Below are 20,417 nucleotides of genomic sequence, written 5' to 3'. Positions count from 1 at the left end.
TACACATTTGCATATATAAATGCATATTTTGAATAGCCAAGCACACAACACATGTAATAACACTGCAAGCACAGAACACGATCACACGCTGCTTAGAAATCACAATCATCACATAAATCTTTAAACCAGAACACCCATATCACTCATTTAGCTTCTTAGGATCCACGGAAACTTAATATTTCCCGAAAATGTTGGTGTCCTCGAAAACTTCTTCAAAGCAGGAAGTGCTCTTTTCTGATGGCCCGTACTTGATCATGGACCAAGTATCTGTTTTCTAGTGAATGGTTTTTTGCCTAAAAGCTACAAATTTGCCTGCAGTACCCTTCGTCGTGTATCGTACTTGGTGTACTCGAGTAGGAGACGATACACATTTTTGTCTGGATGGCCACTAAAACATCTGCGTAGTAGAGGCGCGTTTTATACTGCATAAAAAGTGCCTCGTAAATGCAGTTCGAAGCCGCAGGCGTGGCACCGATGTTTCAGATTTTCTGTTTTCTTTTAGATTTTCCGGAATTGATAGGTTTATACAGGGGTCTATAAAGTATAACTCCGAGTTCTTAGATTGCTGATCAAGCCTGGTAGTTTTGCTGCGACGACAGGAAATCCGTCTCAGGAGCAGATGGGCTTCACTACGCAGAGGGGGAAGCTTGATTGTCCTTGTGCCATTGTGCGACCGAGGCGCAGCGGCGTCCGCTGCAGTATTACCAGGAATATTTCCGTGCCCCGATATGTGCTGAAACACAATCACGTGATTCACTGGCCCTGCTTTTGTATGTTATTTGAGCGTGTCATACATTAGCAAAATGTTCAAACAATTCATCATATTTGCTTTCTAGTAATCTGAGAGTGGCTTGCGAATCGCTAAATATAACCCATTTTTGCGAATTCTTTTCTGATGCTATGAAACGCAAAGCACGCAGAATTGGGAACAGTTCTTCACGGTTGAAAGTTTGTCTCGGGATAATTTAAATGTTTGCGCTAGCGCCAAATGTGGAATGACGAATGCTGAAGTCGAGGAATTTATAAGACACGAACCGTCTGTGTATACGTGGATGCACTAGGGATATAATGAGCAAATTTGGAAGCGCACCGTCGGAAGCAAGCTCGCCTGCATGAACTTATTCAGTCCAGAACGCTCGAGTTAACTTATGAAGCTGGATCGCCCAAAGACAGTGACAGTGACCACATTTCCTCCAAGGGAGAAGTCTATGATAGCATCGCAGACTACTTTTCAGGCTGTGCACCAAATTTCAGTCCTTTACGCGGACCGTAGCGGTGTAATTCTTTGCAAACAAGATCGTTAGTGCCATTGTATGCTGTGCGCTTGTCAGCTTAAAATGGCCCGACCTGGTGAGGGGCCCTTTAACGTGCACCTAAATCTATGTACACTGGTGTTTTTGCATTTTTCCCCATCGAAATGCGACCGCTGTGGCCGGGATTCGATCCCGCGACCACGTGCTTAGCAGCCCAACACCATAGCCACTAAGCAAGCTCGGCGGGTAAGCTCGCGATGAATACTGATGATTATGAACCATACAATTTTTTCCAAAAGCGACACTGATGATGACTGTGGTAATGGGGGTGATTGCGACCATGCAGATGGTTTTGAGGATCTCAATAACGACGATGATGGTGATATTAACAATTTATGACAAAAAAATTAATGGGCGAATAAACCCCTTGTTGGCGTTCATGGAACGTTGTCGTCCCCGGGTGGCTCTCACAATAACTCATATGCTTCGTGCACCTCATTCTCACCCGTACTTCGCCAAGGAAGACATTGACCTATATAGATATTAAGCAGCGATTGAATCATGTTGCAAAATTGTTTTCACAGCCTTGAGCTAATCAACAAACGAAATACATATGAAGACGAGCGTTTGCCGTCACAAGACACAATTTCACGGAAAGCGCCGTGTATTCATACACTTTCTCATGTTTGAGGCCTGTAGCATTTTGCTATTTCTCCGAAATATTAAGGCATCCAAATGTCATTGAACTGCAAGGCCCGTGTGTACCACCGCTTAGAGTCGTACACGCTATACCAGTAAGTAAATAATGTTTATTTATTTACATAATGTTTATATATTTACATTACGGACGCATCCATGGCCGCGGCCGTTACCAGTGTCAAGAAACCTCCAGCTCGCTCCTTCCCGACGCTGCCCCGGCTGCGGGGGAGCTTCTTCCTCGGCATCATCGCCGCTAGGGCTCAAAAAGCACATGCTGGTGGGTGATGTGGTTAGACATGTGTACGACGAAAGCGCCAAACAAAACGGCGGACGAAAGAAGACGTCACGGGACAACCACGTAGGCGCAACCACGTTCGTTATAACCGGCTCATCGGTAGCAATATCCGGTTGTGGATATATTTCCAGGCATTATAGGATGCATAGGCTGGGGCATTGATCACGCGTGGAAATTCAGATATTCTATTTAGGCGCCGTCAAATTATTCTCCTAGCTTCTTGATGTGGTTAGTTCAGAGTACCGGAGCTATCATACTTGGTCCGTCTACGTGGCTGTCCCGTGTCGTCTTCCTTCGTCCGTCATTTTATTTGGTGCCTTCGTAGTAAACACGCTCACAAAAGTTCGGAGCTTAAAGGCCAGCTCTGAGCCGTCCGGCAAGCTGAAGATGCCGCACGAGTCCATGGACTGCTAGCCGAAACCTGAGGCCACCACATCCAAAACTGCCGGACCATTCTTTCGAATAAAGTTTATTTTCTTGCTCTTTGAGAATTAACTGGTACTGACAAATGATTACTTGTAAATTACGAAATCATAAACATTCTTAGAGGGCGACATAGAAAAGCTAGTTCTCTGGCGTTTAGCTGCGAGTTCAGGCGTGGTGTGAATTGCATCAGCGAATGAGGAAACATACAGGAATGAATATATGTGAAATGGAAGCAATACGGCACTTCGTGAATTATTTTCTACAGTCTGAATGTTACGGGATATTTTGTAATAACAACAAGTACTATTTGTTACACGGAAAAGTATTCTTGAATTTGAGAGCCGTAAAAAATTATTTACTGCTTCGGTGCTCATTTATTAGCAGTTCCGCGCATTCGAACATGTGTAAACACGTTTATCTTCAGGCCCGCAGGACATCACTACAGCTGACTCATCGTTAGAAATATCCGGTTGTGGAGATATCTCCAGGCATTATAAGATGCGTGGGTTGGGGATCCAGGCGTGGAAATTCAGATACTCTATTTAAGTGCCGTGAAATTCTTCTCCTGACTTATTGATATGTTTAGTTCAGAGTATCGGAGTGTTGAAAGGAAATGCCTCAGTAATCCAGAGAGGAAGTTATCATACTTGGTCGCCTATGCGAATACCAGGAGATTATGATGCCAGTCGACAGTTCTATTTGATAAAGGAACGCTTTCTAGCTCTGTTTCTAAGTTGTGTTGCTGTATTCAACGCATATGGTAAGTGGAGCCATAAATGCGCTATCTATTTAAAAAAAAAGCTATAGTCATTGCTATGAGTAATCATGCCTTTGTGGCTCAAGAAAACTCATGAATCAACGCTGGGCATCTTCAGTTCTTTGTCAGAGCCGAGTGCTAAATTTTGAACTCTTTTTACAAAATGGGCGGAAAAAGGCACTTTTATTCTGATAGCGTTTTCCCTATCAGAACCCGTCCTGTAGCATTTGTTTAGAGTACAAAAGAAACCATACATATTTCTCTCCGGCGTATCTCCGATATAAACTTAGTGTGCTATTTGTATTCCGTAAAATCCATTATCAGCTATCATGCCTAGGAGCGCTGCAGATATTCTGCATCTTTGCAAGTGGAGGTTATTCTGGGCTATTAGGAGATGAATATCATTATTGGTGTGTCATCCGCTTTACAAAAGCATTTCTTTCCATGAAGACCGGCGTTATCTCCGTTAACGCGGTTAGCTGCTGATAGCGACCACTTTCCGGCTGGCACAAAATGGTCGTGCGCATATAAAACCGGTGGATGTCTCGCGAATATTTTAAAACCATTCTACAAGCAGACGCAGTCGAAGGCTAAGGAGAAAGACCCAACGTCAAGTTTTCCGGACATTTAAGGCAAGTGCAAAACTTTCGATCCTCAATTGAAAGGCAAATGCAACGAACTGCTGCACAAAATACAGTGGAAAAAATATTGCAGGATCTTTTAGCTATCCTCCTAGAGCACGTAAACTTGGAAAGTGTGTGCCTGTAAATATAAGCTTGAAAAAGCGGACATCTTTCACTGGTCTCAATCGACACACACACACAAAAAAAAATTTTTCGTTTTTTGTGGTAAAGGTCTTGTGGATGTAGCACATACGCATTTGCAAAATAATTTAATAGTGTCGTCATTTACTTTACTAGTAGACCACAACTATTCAGCTTGGAAAAGCGTCCATCGACTGCCCAACGTGGCGGGTCCTAATTCAGGCCTCGTTCCGTCGCCTTCTAGATTTTTGTATGTAGTGCGTTTCGCTTAATTTTAACCTGCAGTCGTGTACCACGTAGCCCAGCTTTCATGTTTTTCACCCCTACCAAAACGTTCAACCTTGCGCTACCACCACGCCACCCAGAAGACCTAGCCCAAATTAGGATACAAATTTGGGCTTGTTGGTTAAAAAGGACTGCGAGCACAGCTCGAAGTAGTCAAAACAGACAGCAGCACAGTGTGTGTTTAATTCTGCCCTTCTTGTCTACTTCCCGCTCAACCCATACACATTAGGATATTTCAGTACATCATATTGCAGCAAGCACAAAAATTTGGCGACAGCATGAGCATTGCGTGATAATCACTGTGCATGACCGGTTAGTAATCGACACTAGAGCTCTTGGGTGCTACTTCATTTCTGAGATTTATCGTTCAAGGATAGCCCGCGAAAGAATGGCCTCGCCTATACGGCCGTAACACAGCGCCTGTCACGTGGCTTGTTCTAGCCGTGGCGGCCGCATTTCGATGGGGGCGAAATTGGAAAGTGCCCGTTTCCTGTGCACTGGGGGCACGTTAAAGAGCCCGTGTTGGTCAAAGATTTTCCGGCGTACTCCGCTACGGACTCCCTCATAATAAAATTGTGCTTTTGGCACGCAAAACCCCAGAATTCGAAGTCACTTACCGTCTGTATCGAATGTACGAAGTCGTCGTTTTTAAAAATTAAATTATGGAGTTTTACGTTCCAAAAGCACTTTCTGATTATGAGGCACGCCGTAGTGGAGGACTCCGGACATTTTGACTGCCTGGAGTTCTTTAACGTGCACCTATGTATAAGTACACGGATGTTCTAGCACTTCGCCCTCATCGAAATGCGGCCGTTGTGGGCGGGATTCGATCCCGCCACCTCGTGCTCAGCAGCCCAACACCGAAGGCACTGAGCAGCCACGGCGGGTAAGTCATTGTTTTAGGCACATGCGTTCTCAACTAATGCTTGTATTGGCTTTAAATTTGTTTCATGATTTTTCATCAACTTAGTACAGGTGACCATTGGGAGTTGATTCGGAGATGTGCACTCGATTTTTATGCGGTTTATGCTTAACGATATAAGGAGCGTAATTGCAAGGAGTGGAAAGCAAATAGGTGAACCAGATCCGACGTCCGGTTTGCTATACTTTCCTGAATTTATGAGAAAGGAGGTTAGAAAGAGAACAGAGGGAGAGAGCTGAGATGGCGTGCAGATGGAATGATGCAAATTCGCTATATAAAAGCGGCTACACTCATGCTGGCGTATGCTTCAAGAACTGCTATTATAGTGCGTGAATAGGTTCGTGTGTGAGCGACGGATGCGACCACACTGCGAAAGGCTAAAAAATGGCCTCGACTCCAGGCTAAAGTTGCCCAGAGAGAGCTGTTGGACGTCGTAACCAGGACAAGTGCACAATAGCTGCTCAATAATTTCCACGCATCTGCTGGAGTCGTACAGAGGGATATATCCCCTCAAGTTCCTAATGGAGCGAGAGAAGATTTGCTATAACTGCACATGGAATCCTACATTTTACAAGAGAATCTCGCAGGGAGAGATATGAAACGCTCCTGTCGGATATTTCTTTGTTTCAAAAACTATCACAATTATTGCATAGTTTTCAACCAGGTGTTCTGTCATTGCAGTTCTAGTTAGACCTCCATTGTCGGCTTCTGTACATTTTTGTAGGGCCCTAACGGTAAGGGTGTTGCCAGTGCGACAAGAAAACGCCCTTAAAGGTGTGAACGTTTTTACAGTGCAGCCACGCCTTATGCCGAGCCATTAGTTGAACAGTTGTTAGCAGGTGAAATTGCCATCACCAGGAAAAGTTTAATCACATTAGGCGTGTCAATATTCACTCATGTAGTGCTAATCAGTTGTATTTCACGCATCCTATAATTAAAGAATGCCTTAACAAGTTTCACATTATCAGAAATGCTAGTGCAGATATGTTTTCAATACCACAGTTCAACGTTTTTATGCTTCACACTCTAAGAACAGTTTACACCCTTTGGCGTGCCCCTTCTGCCATACAACGATAATCGTCATCTGCCATGATGTGTTTCCTTTCTTTAACGCTGCGAGCCCGGTACGTTCCAGCAACCAATGGCGTGCGCGTTATCAGCATGATAGCATTCCCGACAGGAAAGTAGCGGGCGCGGCGTTTTCAAGAAAGGAAACGCATCAAGGCAGATGACGATTATCGTTGTGTGGCAGAAGGGGCACGCCAAATGGTGTAAACTGTTCTTAGAGTGCAGTGCTTGCAAATTTGCCTGCCTCACTATTTCCCATGTACACATCACATGTGCACATCACATGTACACTCAAATATATTTTTTTTTCTATTTCCAGTTTAAGCATCCATTATGAAGCCCAGTACCGCAGCCGTTTTCTTTGCCACGTTGCTGTGTGGCATCGTCATGACTGTCGGCCAAGCGCACCCCGCAGTCCTCGTCGGCGGTGGATCGTACGGATGCAACTGCCCCATGCTGAACGTGGTGGCCGCAAGGTACGTGCCCCAGTTGGCCGACGCTCTCTTTACGCCGAGAATTCGTTGCAGCCGTAACCTCCAGTGATTTGGAAAGAAGGCCGCTGTAGCATGGCATAACATTTCGGCCGGATCAATTTAAAATTCTACCTTGGAATGATTGCCTCGAGAACGAACAATTATTAACCCGTAAACAGCTGCTGACATAAGTAGAAGTGAACTTTGAAAATAAGATTGCGCACCTAAGAAAAGTGGGCCCAACCGCATGTTTTCACAGTCATCTTGAGTTATTCGATCTGTTTTTTTAAGCACGATCAACTAGTAAAATAGTAATGTTGTACAAGGGAAAATTTGAAATAACACATTGAAGACATCGCTCGCAATTGAGAATTAGCACAGCTTGCTCAACGACACCCAACGAAGTTCTTTCGATGTCGTTATCTTTTTCATTAGTATTTCTTATGAGCTCTGAAGAAAGCTCGCAAACTGTACAAAATGGATGTCACGGTGTGCTTGTACGTTTGCACTGCAGCGCTACCAGTCGTGTTTTAAAGAACGAAGCCCGCATGCACGCAAAAAAAAAGAAAAGATAAATGGGACTAGCGTGCATCAGCATTGTGAATATCAAAATCGGCCATGGGGCCTACACGATAATAAATAGGCCGACTCTGAACGGGGATGCAAACACAGTGGTTGGCTTTCACTCGACATCCTTCTTAAGGTATACGATTAAGAGCGCTTGAATCCAGTCGCAACAGCGCGCCACTAGTGGCGTCATCGTTCATATATGACGGGCTCCTTACTGAATTCGATAAAAAGACTCACTTATGACGTACAGACATGCAAACTACATTGGCTGCTTCTGAGCACGCTCTAGAAATGATGAAATGCGACTTATACCTTAAGATATACCTTTAAGCTTTACAATAACGAACATACTTATAGGGTGGTTCATTGGAAAAAAAGCTGATGGCACAATGAAGACATAGCAGTAAACTAAAATGTATTGTGCCGCCAATGTCGAGCATGGAATGATCCTCGTCAGCACCGGTTGAAAGTTTTAACGTGGCCCGCCGAAGCGCTAGTTCTATTGTGAAACTGTTGGCACAATTATCTTAATTTACAACGATGCCTCCGTTGTGTCATCATCTTTTATACATAAATAATTAACATATCGGATGCTTGGTTTAGGACCTGGTTACCCCCGCGCAGCAGCCTGTTGCTCTTACGAGTAACAGTGATGGTGGCGTGCCTGAAAAGGGGCAATTGATTTAAGATTAGCTGAAAAAGCTCCCTTACAAATTTCCCTCGTGCAAGCGAGCACTTTAAGACGCCTGACGCTTGAGCTGCGGCGCATATCTACAATTTCCTTATAATCTTATAATATCACAACCCTTATAATCGTACATTTTCTATACCATAATAAAAAGCAAGCAAGCGCACCTCCTATAGGTGGCAGTGGAAGGAGTTGTTTTTCAAGTTCAGTTCATTTACAGAACAAAAACTACAAATGAATATGAGGCACGGAGTACTGGGTGCTCTAAAATATTTTATACAACTTCGTTTTTTTTTTAACATGCGCTCAATGCATGCTACGTGGGCATAATTGCATTACTTCCCCATCTAAATGCGGGTGCCGCGTCGGAGCTTCGGTCCCTCGCCTTTAAAGAAAATGTTACGTGACGTGTTCCTCGCAGAAATTCGCTGCGCGTCTTTAGTCGTACTGTGACGCTGCGGCACTCTTCTACAAGGTTAAGCATGTAGTTTCGTGGGATCGAACGCTTTCGAATGCTGAGTAGAAGTGCTCCGCGAGGCCCACAATGGTGGCCGAGGGGCGCGTTCATCACAGAAATCTTCCCCGCGTCTCTTGTCGTAATGCCCCATCTTGCTTTGCTAGCACATCATAGCTTTGCTTTCTCCGATTCTCACAGTGTATCCGATTTCCATAATTTTACCTGTACTTCTCATTACGAGACCTGCCTTTCCCGCTCAAAAATAAAGAAAGTAAATTGTGCAAGGATAGCGCGCTTTCTCGGGTCACGAAATTCGAGAGGCTCCAACTTGCAGCTGAATGCACGACAAAAGTAAGATGAGTTCAACGTCCACTATTCTTCCTCCCTTAGTTTCACTCGTTCGCGCATACGCACTTGTTTTGTCTGATCCCTCTTGTGAGAGCGTAGTCGCTGTCTCCTATTTTTCGCATTCCGAATTCTGCCCTGTGGCCTCTCTGTAGTGCACAAAGTCACGTGTTCACCCGTCACAGATTTCATTGACTGTCCCCGGTAATACAAAAAAGAACAAAAAAGAGCAGTGGTACCGCATATGAAATCAGCACGTCTCTTTACGGAGATAATTGTGCTATGCCAATTAGTTCAGACATTTTGTACAAAGCAGTAGCTTTGTGAATTCGGTATCGCGTCTGTATTTTGAACATGAATACCTGTGCGATACTACGGCCGCTCGATCAAAACGCACGAGCTGCGTCTTGGTCGTGTGAACATGACTGTAGTCATCCCGTCAAATTTAACTCCAGCCCTGACAAGGGCACTTCTCCGGCGATGCCAGCATACCTTACGTTTCCCAGAGGTGAACTTTCTCATCGTCGACAGGATCAGGTAAAATGAGTTATCGTGAAGTTTCGTTCGTTTCTAGAACTAAGTGACATTATGTGTTCCCCAAATCTATGCACCTGGCTGCCACACCACAATGAACACTAGTTTTCTTTTAAAGCTGGCTGCTCACCATGCTGTACCGGCTTGACTAAAGTTTGCTTTACGCTTGTGAATTATGCGAAGCCTGATATACTCTCTATGACGGAAGTGTTTCTGTACGTGCACAGAAACAGAAACACGCACTGCAATCACTTAAGTTCTTCGCTTGTTGCCAACCTAAAACCAAGGACCCGATGTGCATGCTGGTGCACATGAGTTCTAAAATAAATTTTGGTTTGCCGCTGGGCGGATTATAGTTTGGGAAACGCATGCCCCGGTGATGTTGTAGCCGCCCGCCATCGCCTTCCCAAGGGATTTGTTGACGTGGCCTGCTGTGAACATTAGCTTTCACTTCAGGTTAGCGCCACGAAAGAACGCGTACGAGTCTCGCAGTTTGCGGATCGCTGTAGTTAAGATCACGTGCACGTTGTTTATTGCCAAAAAAATCAAGCACCGCGCCAACCTCGCGTAGGATTTTTTATTTAGCGTTGCACTGATTTACAATTTGCATTTCGCTTTTCGTTACAGCGCAGGGTTCCAATACACGTGTCGATGAAATTAAAAACTCATGCCTTGCACTCTGTCTTTTATATGCTCATTTATTCAGTTTTTGCAAATGAATATTGCAGACAATGTTGCGCCACGGTCGGGACTTGCTGCCTCAGGGCAGGGATGGGCGTTGGAGCTTTCGGCGGACATCTTGGCGGCGCCGGATACGGTGGTGTTGGATACCCGGTTCTCCCATACGTTCCTCAGAGATTGGGCATGCGCAGGCCTGTCCTCACTCCATTTGGTCACGGTGGCCTGCAGCTCAACATTGGCGCTGGACTCGGTTGATAGCAACCCTAACACTCTTGGAATGATAAAGGCATCTAGATACCAGAGTCTCGTGTTGATTTTTCTGTTGTCACTTGGTTTATATATCATCACAGCAAATCAATTCACGTTTTTTTTTCTAATACCAGCAGTGTAGCATGCGTATTACCAGTTTGTGAAGGAACAGAGGTAAACGGACCAAAATTGCCTCAAGACCCGTGATTGGAAAGTAAGGAATGTGAGTGCTGAAAACACTAATACCACAACGACTAGAATTGTTGGGAGCTCTACTGCCAGCACGACTGATCCGCATGGTGAAGGAAGAGACATCAAGAGGCTATGAAGAACTGTCGTGATCTTATACAACAGCTGTGCTTCGCTTCCAAAACGCAGGCGCGAAATTCTGAAGGCTTACGCAGCGAACAAAGTAAAAACATACACGTTTCAAGTCGACCAGGTCTGTGGCAATACCATCCGTCGGAACAATCCAGCCAATTACTCACGTGCGGCATTACAAAGAAGACCCTTCGAGACCGCGCCTGTGGGTGGAAAGAACCCGACTGTTCCAAGGAACCAGATATTGGTCAAGTGCACCCATTAATGTTATCGCCACGCGGACTTACGCTTTGTTCAAAACAAGGAATCAGGCGCAAAGATTACAGGACCGTTAACTAGCTGATAAACCAATCAGCGGCGCACCGGAAGTGATCTTTCATGATTCTACATCCGGCCTCCTCACGCGTCGCGGCAAATTCCGCGTAGATTCTGAGAGTTCTCGCTGAGAACGATAATCTCGGGGATTTCGACTTGCGGATCGCGCTCAGCCGGGCTTGCCGGTGTGAACATCAATCGCCTTCGGTTGCTTTTTGATCGCGAGTCGCAAATGGTCGCGCGACCTCCTCAAGTCGCCAGTGTGAATGAGCCATAAGGGAAAGCAGGACGTGGAAGTTCATTCCGGAACCAAGTTTCCTTAGAGGAACCTCAAGCAGCCTTCTTCTTACTGGGGAATATATCGTGAACAAGAAAGTGGTCAGTTCTTTCCAATTCACCGCAGTGTATACACAAACGAGATGCCGCCGAACTAGCCCCGTGTATAACCAAAGTTTGTGTCGGGATGAAGCATCATACCTCGTTAAAGCAACCTCTAACTTGCATGTTGGGCAGTATGCTTGGCTCCACGGGATTTGAAGGTCGTGCCACTCGCAATATGAGTCCAGGCTAGATTTACACAACTCGATCATGATAATTTCTAAACCTAGCGGCAGTGCTGTAGGTGGTCGGGTCAACGTCACAAATTATAGGGCCGCTCAGGGGTGCCTTAGCAAATGAGTTGGCACACTCATTCAAAGGTAAACCTTTGTGCCCAGATACGTCACTGCTTCTGACTACAAGCAGACGTTACTGGTTTTGACCACAAGTTGAGTTTTGATAACCATACAGAGCGTCTTAGATTACGCTGACAAACTATGACAACGGAGAATAAATAAAATACTAGCAGTAGTAAAACATTTTTTTTTCAAGAGAGACGTACACATTTCTCCTTCGTGTCAGGTGGATGACAGAAGTCATTAAGAAAACGACATCGGTCAAGGTGTTTTCGGAGAAATATGATGTGGTCCTGAGAACGATAGAGGCGGGGTAGTTTCAACACTTCACGGCTTTAATTTAACATATCGGTGTTTTGCTATGTGGTGGTATGTGATTAATAACGAAAATGGAAGGAGTTTCTAAATAAACGAAGAGTGTTCCCAACATGAACTGCGTCGAATAAGCTAGTAGCTCTAATAAACACACGAATGTGCAAAGCTGTGATGAAAGTTCAAAGGAAAAAAAACTCAAATAATGAGATTGTGACGGAGAATATTAGATTGTACTTCAGGGCCAGTCTTCTTTGTCTCATTTGCCTGAGCAGAGGCACCCATCCTAGGTAAATTTTCTCGGCACATACGTAATAATGTTTCGCTGCAATGTCTCGGATGCTGCCAGATTTGTTGTATACGAGCAATTAACGCCAACAATGCTCGTAATAACTGAAACAATATAGGCTTTAGAATATCAAAGGGGCTGAGAGGAAGCGTTTACGCAGTCCTTCATTGTATCATAGTTACTACAAATTGAATATCAGACGTTACTGTTAAATTGAGAGAGAAAATTGTGCAGATCCCACTCAAAGAGAGCATCAGGGCTGCACAAAGGTTAACGTTTACATACATTGTCTTTATATATGTCTGCGTATGCGACTCTATCGGTTGAGTATCCGGCTATGAGCTAAAAGATGCTGGTTCTAATCTCAACTCGGCAATTTTTTTTCATTCAAGGGGCCCTAAACCAGGCGACTCGAGTGTACTACAAAGGAGCACAGGGTGATACCGGCCGATAGGTATTGTTGATAACGCGGGCGACGTGTCGCTTCTACGGGAAAAACGCGAAAAGCGCTATCACCGGAATGGGCAGTGTGACGAAAAATGCGGCCCAGATACTCTTCCTGACCGTTTCTGTGGGCGATGACCATTATCAATAAAGACTAAACGGTTCACGTCTGACTGCCACACTCATTGGGTAACTCCGTCGTCAGCTATATTTCGTGATGTCAACAGCTCTGGGTACAGGGAACTCCGGTCTGCGCTTTGAGGAGAACTGAAAGTCGAAGAAAATGCGCCATCGAGAAGTACGCCAGAGGAATAGCTGCTTTCTCGCGTAGGCGGAATTCTAAAATTTATACAGGCGATTGTCAGGCTCATTAGTCGGGAAAGTTACCAGAAAAAACAGCTCAATGTGCAGTGCCCACCCAAGTATATCTACATCTGGATGCCTATATACGGTAGACTTCCGCGTGTGCATACACGGCTCTAGACAGATGTGCCTACCACTGTATCCTGCTTGAGGCCTCGATATCGCTTCAAAGTATTCGAAACGGAATGGAATTTCGTATTCCATTTAAAGACCAGCTGCGCTGAAATTTCACTGTGATAACTTGGTCGCAAATGAGTAGCGTATGTGCTATCATGGCAGTATTGGCCTAGATGTGGGAACAGTAGTCTGATTTTGGTTTTATCACAGCTTCAAGTATCACTTAAGGATGCCGCGCGTGCACAGCGTAATTAGCGGATATGATTCCAATCCCAAACCTGATTCGCAGTATTTTAGAGCTAGCTGACTCACATAGTTTGAATTGCGATCACTTCCCCGAACGAGTGGTGTTGTTGTCAGTTGTGGTGTCGATAACATGCATTTTTCTAGCTGATCATAAAACAGCCCTTTGCGTTTCAAGTGCAAAATTTTGCAGGAATGTTGTTGCCTACGCGTCATGAAACTAGGCCAATTTAGCGGCCAAAGATTTTGATGCAGTTCGTCTTCAAGTTAAATAGGAAATAACTTAGGCGGTATAGTTGAATGTATTATTCGTCTATGAGACAGCCATCCCTGCTTGAATTTCAACTACTTCTGCTGTGAATGGAAAGCATACCACAAATCTGTCAATGTTTCAAGTGCTTACCTTCGCGTCATCCGCCCTCTCCTACACAAAAAAATCTATGTTGGTTATTTTACTTATCTGCCGCAATTACAGGGGTATTTAAGCACGAATAATATGCGGATAATGAATACCTTCTTCCGCAAGCGGGGTAGCGGGAAGTGGACGTGGAGGAGCCCGAATGGCCAGACTAGAAATGAAATACACTTCATACTCTGCGCTTACCCTGGCATTGTACAAGATGTGGACGTGCTCGGCAAGGTGTGCTACAGCGACCATAGGATGGTAAGAACTCGAATTAGTCTAGACCTGAGAAGGGAACGGAAGAAACTGGTACATAAGATGGCGATCAATGAGTTAGCGGTTAGAGGGCAAATAGAGGAATACCGGATCAAGGTGCAGAACACATATTCGGCTTTAACTAAGGAAGGGGACCTTAGTGCTGAAGCAGTGACGTATAACCTTATGGGCATCATTAAGGAGTGTGCAATAGAAGTAGGTGGTAGCTTCGTTACACAGGATACCAGTAAGCTATCACAATAGACGAAAGATCTGATTAAGAAACGCCAATGTATGAAAGCCTCTAACCCTAGAGCTAGAATAGAACTGGCAGAACTTTCTAATTAATCAACAAGCGTAAGACAGCTGACATACAGAAGGCTTGATTCACCTACGACACTAATGAAAACAAATAACATCCAACTACTTCAAGTACGTAGGAAAATGTCCCGTTTGTTGTTCGTGCATAACCTTTTAGCACATAAACTAAACATTTCGCATCCCACAGAACTTAAACAGTTATCGTCTAGACGAACACACCACACAGGAACTCATTTACTGGAACCAATTTTTGCAAGAACTGAAACATTCAAACACAGTTTTTTTCCCGAGGACCGTTTCCGACTGGAACTGTCTTCCAGGGGCAATCTTCCAGTCCCCTAATTTTGTTAAACCTCTAGAGGAGCATTTGTTTGAGTGAATGAGTGTTGCATATGTGCGTATGCGTATGTATATGTATGAACATGTACATGTGTATATATATTTTTCTGCTTGTCTATTAGCGGCAATCTGTTAAACTGCCGTTATTTCTTTTTCTTTTTCTTTTTTTATGTCACAGTATATTTACATGCCTTGTATAGCCCCTCCTGCATGGGCCATAACTGTTGGCCTGCAGTATACTGAAATGAAATAAATAAAATAAGGAAGTATAATATGGATAGAATTCAATACACTCTCTGGAACGGAGGAAGCCTAAATTCAGTGAAGAAGAAACTAGGAATACGCAAGAATCAGATGTATGTGTTAAGAAACAAAGCCGGCAATATTATTACTAATATGCATAAGATGGTTCAAGTAGCTGAGGAGTTCTATAGAGATTTATAGAGTACCAGTGGCACCCACGACGATAATGGCAGATATAAAATTTACAGTAATTTTACATCCCCCAAGTAACGCCGGAAGAAGTAAAGAAAGCCTTGGGAGCTATGCAAAGGGGGAAGGCAGCTGGGGAGGATCAGGTAACAGCAGATTTGTTGAAGGATGGTGGGCAGATTTCTTTAGAAGAACTGGCTACCCTGTGTACACAATGCCTCATGACCTCGAGCGCACCGGAATCTTGCATGAACGCCAACATAATCCTAATCCATAAGAAAGGGGATGCCAACGACTTGAAAAATTATATATCGATCAGCTTACTGTCCATTGCCTACAAATTATTTGCTGAGGTAACCGTAAATAGAAACAGGAACACCTTAAACTTCTGTCAACCAAAGGACCGGGCTGGATTTCGTAAAGGCTACTCAACAATAGACCATGTTCACACTATCAATCAGGTGATAGAGAAAAGTGGGGAATATATCCAACCCTTATATATAGCTTTCATTGATTACGGGAAAGCGTTTGATTCAGTCGAAACCTCAGCAGTCATGGAGGCATTACGGAATCAGGGTGCAGACAAGCCATATGTAAAAATACTGAAAGATATCTATAGCGGTTCCACAGCCACCGTAGTCCTCCATAAAGAAAGCAACAAAATTCCAATAAAGAAAGGCGTCAGGCAGGGAGATACGATCTCTCCAATGTTTTTCAGCGCGTCTTTACAGGAGGTATTCAGAAACCTGTATTGGGAAGAATTGGAGATAAGGATTGATCGAGAATGCCTTAGTAACTTGCGATTTGCTGATAATATTGCCTTGCTTAGTAACTTAGGGGACTAATTGCAATGCATGCTCACTGTACTGGAGAGGCAAAGCAGACGGCTGGGTGTAAAAATTAATCTGCAGAAAACTAAAGTAATGCCTAATAGTCTCGGAAGAGAACAGCAGTTTACGATAGGTAGCGAGGCGCTGGAAGTGGTAAAGGAATGCATCTACTTAGGGCAGGTAGTGACCGCGGATACGGATCATGAAACTGAAATAATCAGAAGAATAAGAATGGGCTGGGGTGCGTTTGACAGGCATTCTCAGATGATGAACAGGTTGCCATTATCCCTCAAGAGAAAAGTTTATAACAGCTGTGTCTTACCTGTACTCACGTACGGGGCAGAAACCTGGAGGCTTACGAAAAGGGCTCTACCTAAATTGAGGACGACGCAAGGAGCTATGGAAAGAAGAATGATGGGTGTAACGTTAAGGGATAAGAAAAGAGCAGATTGGGTGAGAGAACAAACGCGAGTTAATGACATCTTAGTTGAAATCAAGAAAAACAAATGGGCATGGGCAGGACATGTAATGAGGAGGGAAAATAACCGATGGTCATTAAGGGTTACGGACTGGATTCCAAGGCAAGGGAAGCGTAGCAAGGGGCGGCAGAAACTTAAGTGGGCGGATGAGATTAAGAAGTTTGCAGGGATAGCTTGGCCACAATTAGTACATGACCGGGGTAGTTAGAGAAGTATGGGAGAAGCCTAGTTAGAGAAGTATGGGAGAAGCCTTTGCCCTGCAGTGGGCGTAACTAGGTTGCTGCTGCTGATGTTGATTGTCCAAAAGCTTTTGGGCTGTACCCTTTCACCTGCCTGTCACGCGTCGTCACAAAACCGCGAAAGCTCACAGAGTCAAGGTGACCTGTACGCGTTAAAAATGCATTATTATGCCGAGCAATACTGAATTTTTCTGAATAGCCGCAGGCTACCCCTTCCGAAATCAATAATAAGATGGCTGCCGCCTATCGTTTAGGCACTGGCTACTAGCACCTGCTGGAGAGTATCGGTTTATTGCGCACAATAAACCTTGTTGCGTGGCCGTGTAACATTTTCGAGCACTTTTTTGGCCCTATCTTTTGCACACGTCTGTAAGTTAACAAATATGTGCTTGCCATCTGACTTCCGATCGCCATCACCACCAATTTGAAAGAACATTTGCCTTCCTCGTGTAGCAGCGCACCACCAAAATGGTATTCAGTTTGCCCGTGGGGCAGGGGTATTATCACAGTTTCTAAGCGTGCAGAAATCTGTTGAAAACCATCCCATGATAATATATACATATATATATATATATATATATATATATATATATATATATATATATATATATATATATATATATATATATATATATATATCAGTAGCGTAACTCGAAATATGATTTCAATATCGTCACCCTGCCATCTCGCCGCTAGACTTTGCCTGTTTCGAAAGTTTTACTCCTGCAATGTAGACAACTCTGTCATTTCAGTGATTATATACGGACCACTAACTGGCATGGGTGAAGTTTTTCGAACACAACCAATCGCCGTCTCACGTCAGTTTTGTTCCGAAGGTGCGGGTCAACCATTCAATTGGAACCAATAAACGGGCTGGGTATCCCATCCACGTTTACCGCCCGTGGCACCTTTGTCTACCCTGCGAGACACTGCCTGAAGTTGCAACTGGAAGACAGCCCGATTCCAGGTCGTTCATCGTCGTGCCAGGAAAAACCGCTTTGCAGCATTGGAAGCGCCTTCCAGTGGGGGAGGCAACGTTGCTCTGAGGCAGCCATCTAAGGGATAGATCCTAGGGAGCGTCTCCATTGGCCGAACATGGCGCCACTTGCAGGGGCCTGACGATTGGATGAATATGAGCACCCCTGCACGGGCTCGACGACGGGCTAAATATGACGTGACCCCGACGGCCTGAATGCTTTATAAGCAAGTGAATCATCGGGAGGAGACAGACATTCTTCTTGCCGCGGGCTGCTGCGTCCACTTTGCTGCCGGTTGTAAAAATTATTTATTTGCTGTGGTTTTCCTTTATTCTATTCCTGTACTTCATGTAGATCACCCTTCACTTTTCTAAGTCCACTTCAACGTAGCGCAACTCCGGCACACAACGGCAGGATCAAATAACTGGCAGTTCACAGTCCGGAGAAACTGTCAACAGACATAACGATGGGCCTTCGGCCTAGGGAGCCCTGAACAACTGGGAACGATGAGAATGAACCTACCACCCAGGGATTCCTGAGCTACTGCCACCACCGACAAGGATGAGCCTTCAACCAAAGGAGTCCTCAGGTAACGGGAACAGCAATAATGATGAGCCTTCGATACAGGGAGAGCTGAGCTAGCGGGAACAGCGAGAAGGAAGAGCCTTCGACTCAAGGAGCTCTCAGCAACGAACGGGGAATAGTGGAAAGGTGAAGCAGGTGGCGTGATGCTGCATCCATGGGTGACCGCGTGGTTTTTTCCCTTCGACTCGACAGACTTCAAATTTCGCGTATGTATTTCGATTGTTCTGAGAATCCGGTATTTGTAGCATATTTTGCGCTTGCGCAAATTATTTCAGGAAACAGATCTAACCACCAGTCGGGCCAGCTGCAATGAATCTTCGAAGGTTGACGATCTCAGGCCGGACGTGTAACCGTGCGCAGCGCAATCACATACCATGCCGATGAGCATGCAGGTGCTGGTCGCCTTGCCTTGAGACCATATGAACTGCATGCAGCTTTTTATTGACCCTTTCCATAGTTACATTCGAAATAAATACATTTTTGCCATTTTGTACTATGGTGATGATGCTACTACTGGCGGGATTAGCCTTGAAGGCCTCACTGGTAAGTGCTCCGCTTAGCGTCTTTTCCTGCGCCAAGCATGCCACGATCAGTTCCGTGTCTCACAAGAATGTGGGGGAAATGCATGACACTTCCACTGCCATTCTTTTCACGCCTGTGTGGTGAACAGGCGAGCGTGTTTGCGCTTGTGGGCTCACTAGCGGCCGCCCGGAAAATGAAGCTGTCGAATAGGGGTGCGTAGTGATTTGGCCGTTAAAATATAGCCTCAACTACAGATGCATGATGTGCCATCATGCTATCAATTCACCCTTGTTCTTTAATTTCTCCTCAATTAAACGGAGTTTTCTGTCCTTTTAGCTCTCATACGACGCCGTAAGTTAAATGCGCTGCCACTTCGGATGCACGCTCATTTTAGCGTTGGAACTTTTCAGCTAAGAAAATGCGTGCGAACAGCGCAGATTATTGAATTCCGACCACGGAAAACTCTGGGCTACTAACACATTTCAGAAATAGTGACTAAAGTTTCTGACCTATCACTCGCATTCCAAAGCCCTTTCGTTTCAACTAATATTTTACATCTTTGAAAGTGCATCTATCCTACACGATAACATTCCAGCGGGGAAAAGCTATAAGCCGCACCGACTCACAATATAAATGCAGACTGACTCAGCAACTGCGGAATTCACGCTTCCGAGTTGATGCACCGTTTTGCGTCCAGCGCAGAGAGTGGTGGCATCTGCGTATAAATGAAAAAAAATTATGGGGTTTTACGTGCCAAAACAACTTTCTGATTATGATGCACGCCGTAGTGGAGGGCTCCGGAAATTTCGACCAGCTTAGGTTCTTTAACGCGCACCTAAATATAGGTACAAGGGTGTTTTGACATTTCGCCCCCATCGAAATGCGGCCGCCGTGGCCGGGATTCGATCCCGCGACCTCGTGCTCAGTAGCCCAACACCATAGCCACTGAGGAACCACGGCTGGCTGCGCATAAATTTAGGCTGCAAGAATAGGAAACACTTAGCGGACGAGGACGAAATTGTCTTCATGCAAAGAAATTTATTCAGCATATAGTGGTGTCTATTTTGAGAGAATGCTCATGTCACCATATTTTCTCTTTCCGAGTGCCGCCCTCTGGAGCTTGAACGAAACAGAAAATACATTGTAGCCGTGACTAGAAATTAGTAGGTTTACTGCACTGATCTGAATAAAACAACACTAACAAAACCCAGAAAAGCGATGACGATAGAGCATACTAAATGCATTACGTAATTTTCTTATTGAGAAATTTGGCAATAATACGGGAATAGCAGTGAAAAGCGTTTGTAACATAGTAATTATTCGAATGAACTGCACTAACCAACAGCGCTCTCTTTTAGCATACGGCCTGCGTGTTGTTGATATTATTGCGTATGTTTGGTCCACGCACTATTTATTTTTTATGTGCACTGAGGAAAATTTCTTGTTTCTGTGTTTTCTGATAAACCATTGCAATCTCAAGTTAGTACCTGC

At 44.6% G+C, this 20,417-nt stretch overlaps 1 long non-coding RNA gene across 1 annotated transcript; it reads left to right on the top strand.

Annotated features, from left to right (window-relative positions):
* Window positions 1-6,678: 6,678 nt before the first annotated feature.
* Window positions 6,679-10,519, top strand: LOC135897309 (uncharacterized). The gene is made up of 2 exons (XR_010563005.2): window positions 6,679-6,945; window positions 10,265-10,519. It is a non-coding gene; the product is annotated as an uncharacterized lncRNA (long non-coding RNA).
* The last annotated feature ends 9,898 nt before the right edge of the window (window positions 10,520-20,417 follow it).

The sequence above is a fragment of the Dermacentor albipictus genome, chromosome 10 (assembly GCF_038994185.2).
Source record: "Dermacentor albipictus isolate Rhodes 1998 colony chromosome 10, USDA_Dalb.pri_finalv2, whole genome shotgun sequence".
Taxonomy (NCBI): Eukaryota; Metazoa; Arthropoda; class Arachnida; order Ixodida; family Ixodidae; genus Dermacentor; species Dermacentor albipictus.
Note: the sequence above shows the minus strand (reverse complement) of the source record. Positions and strands in the feature narration are given on the sequence as shown.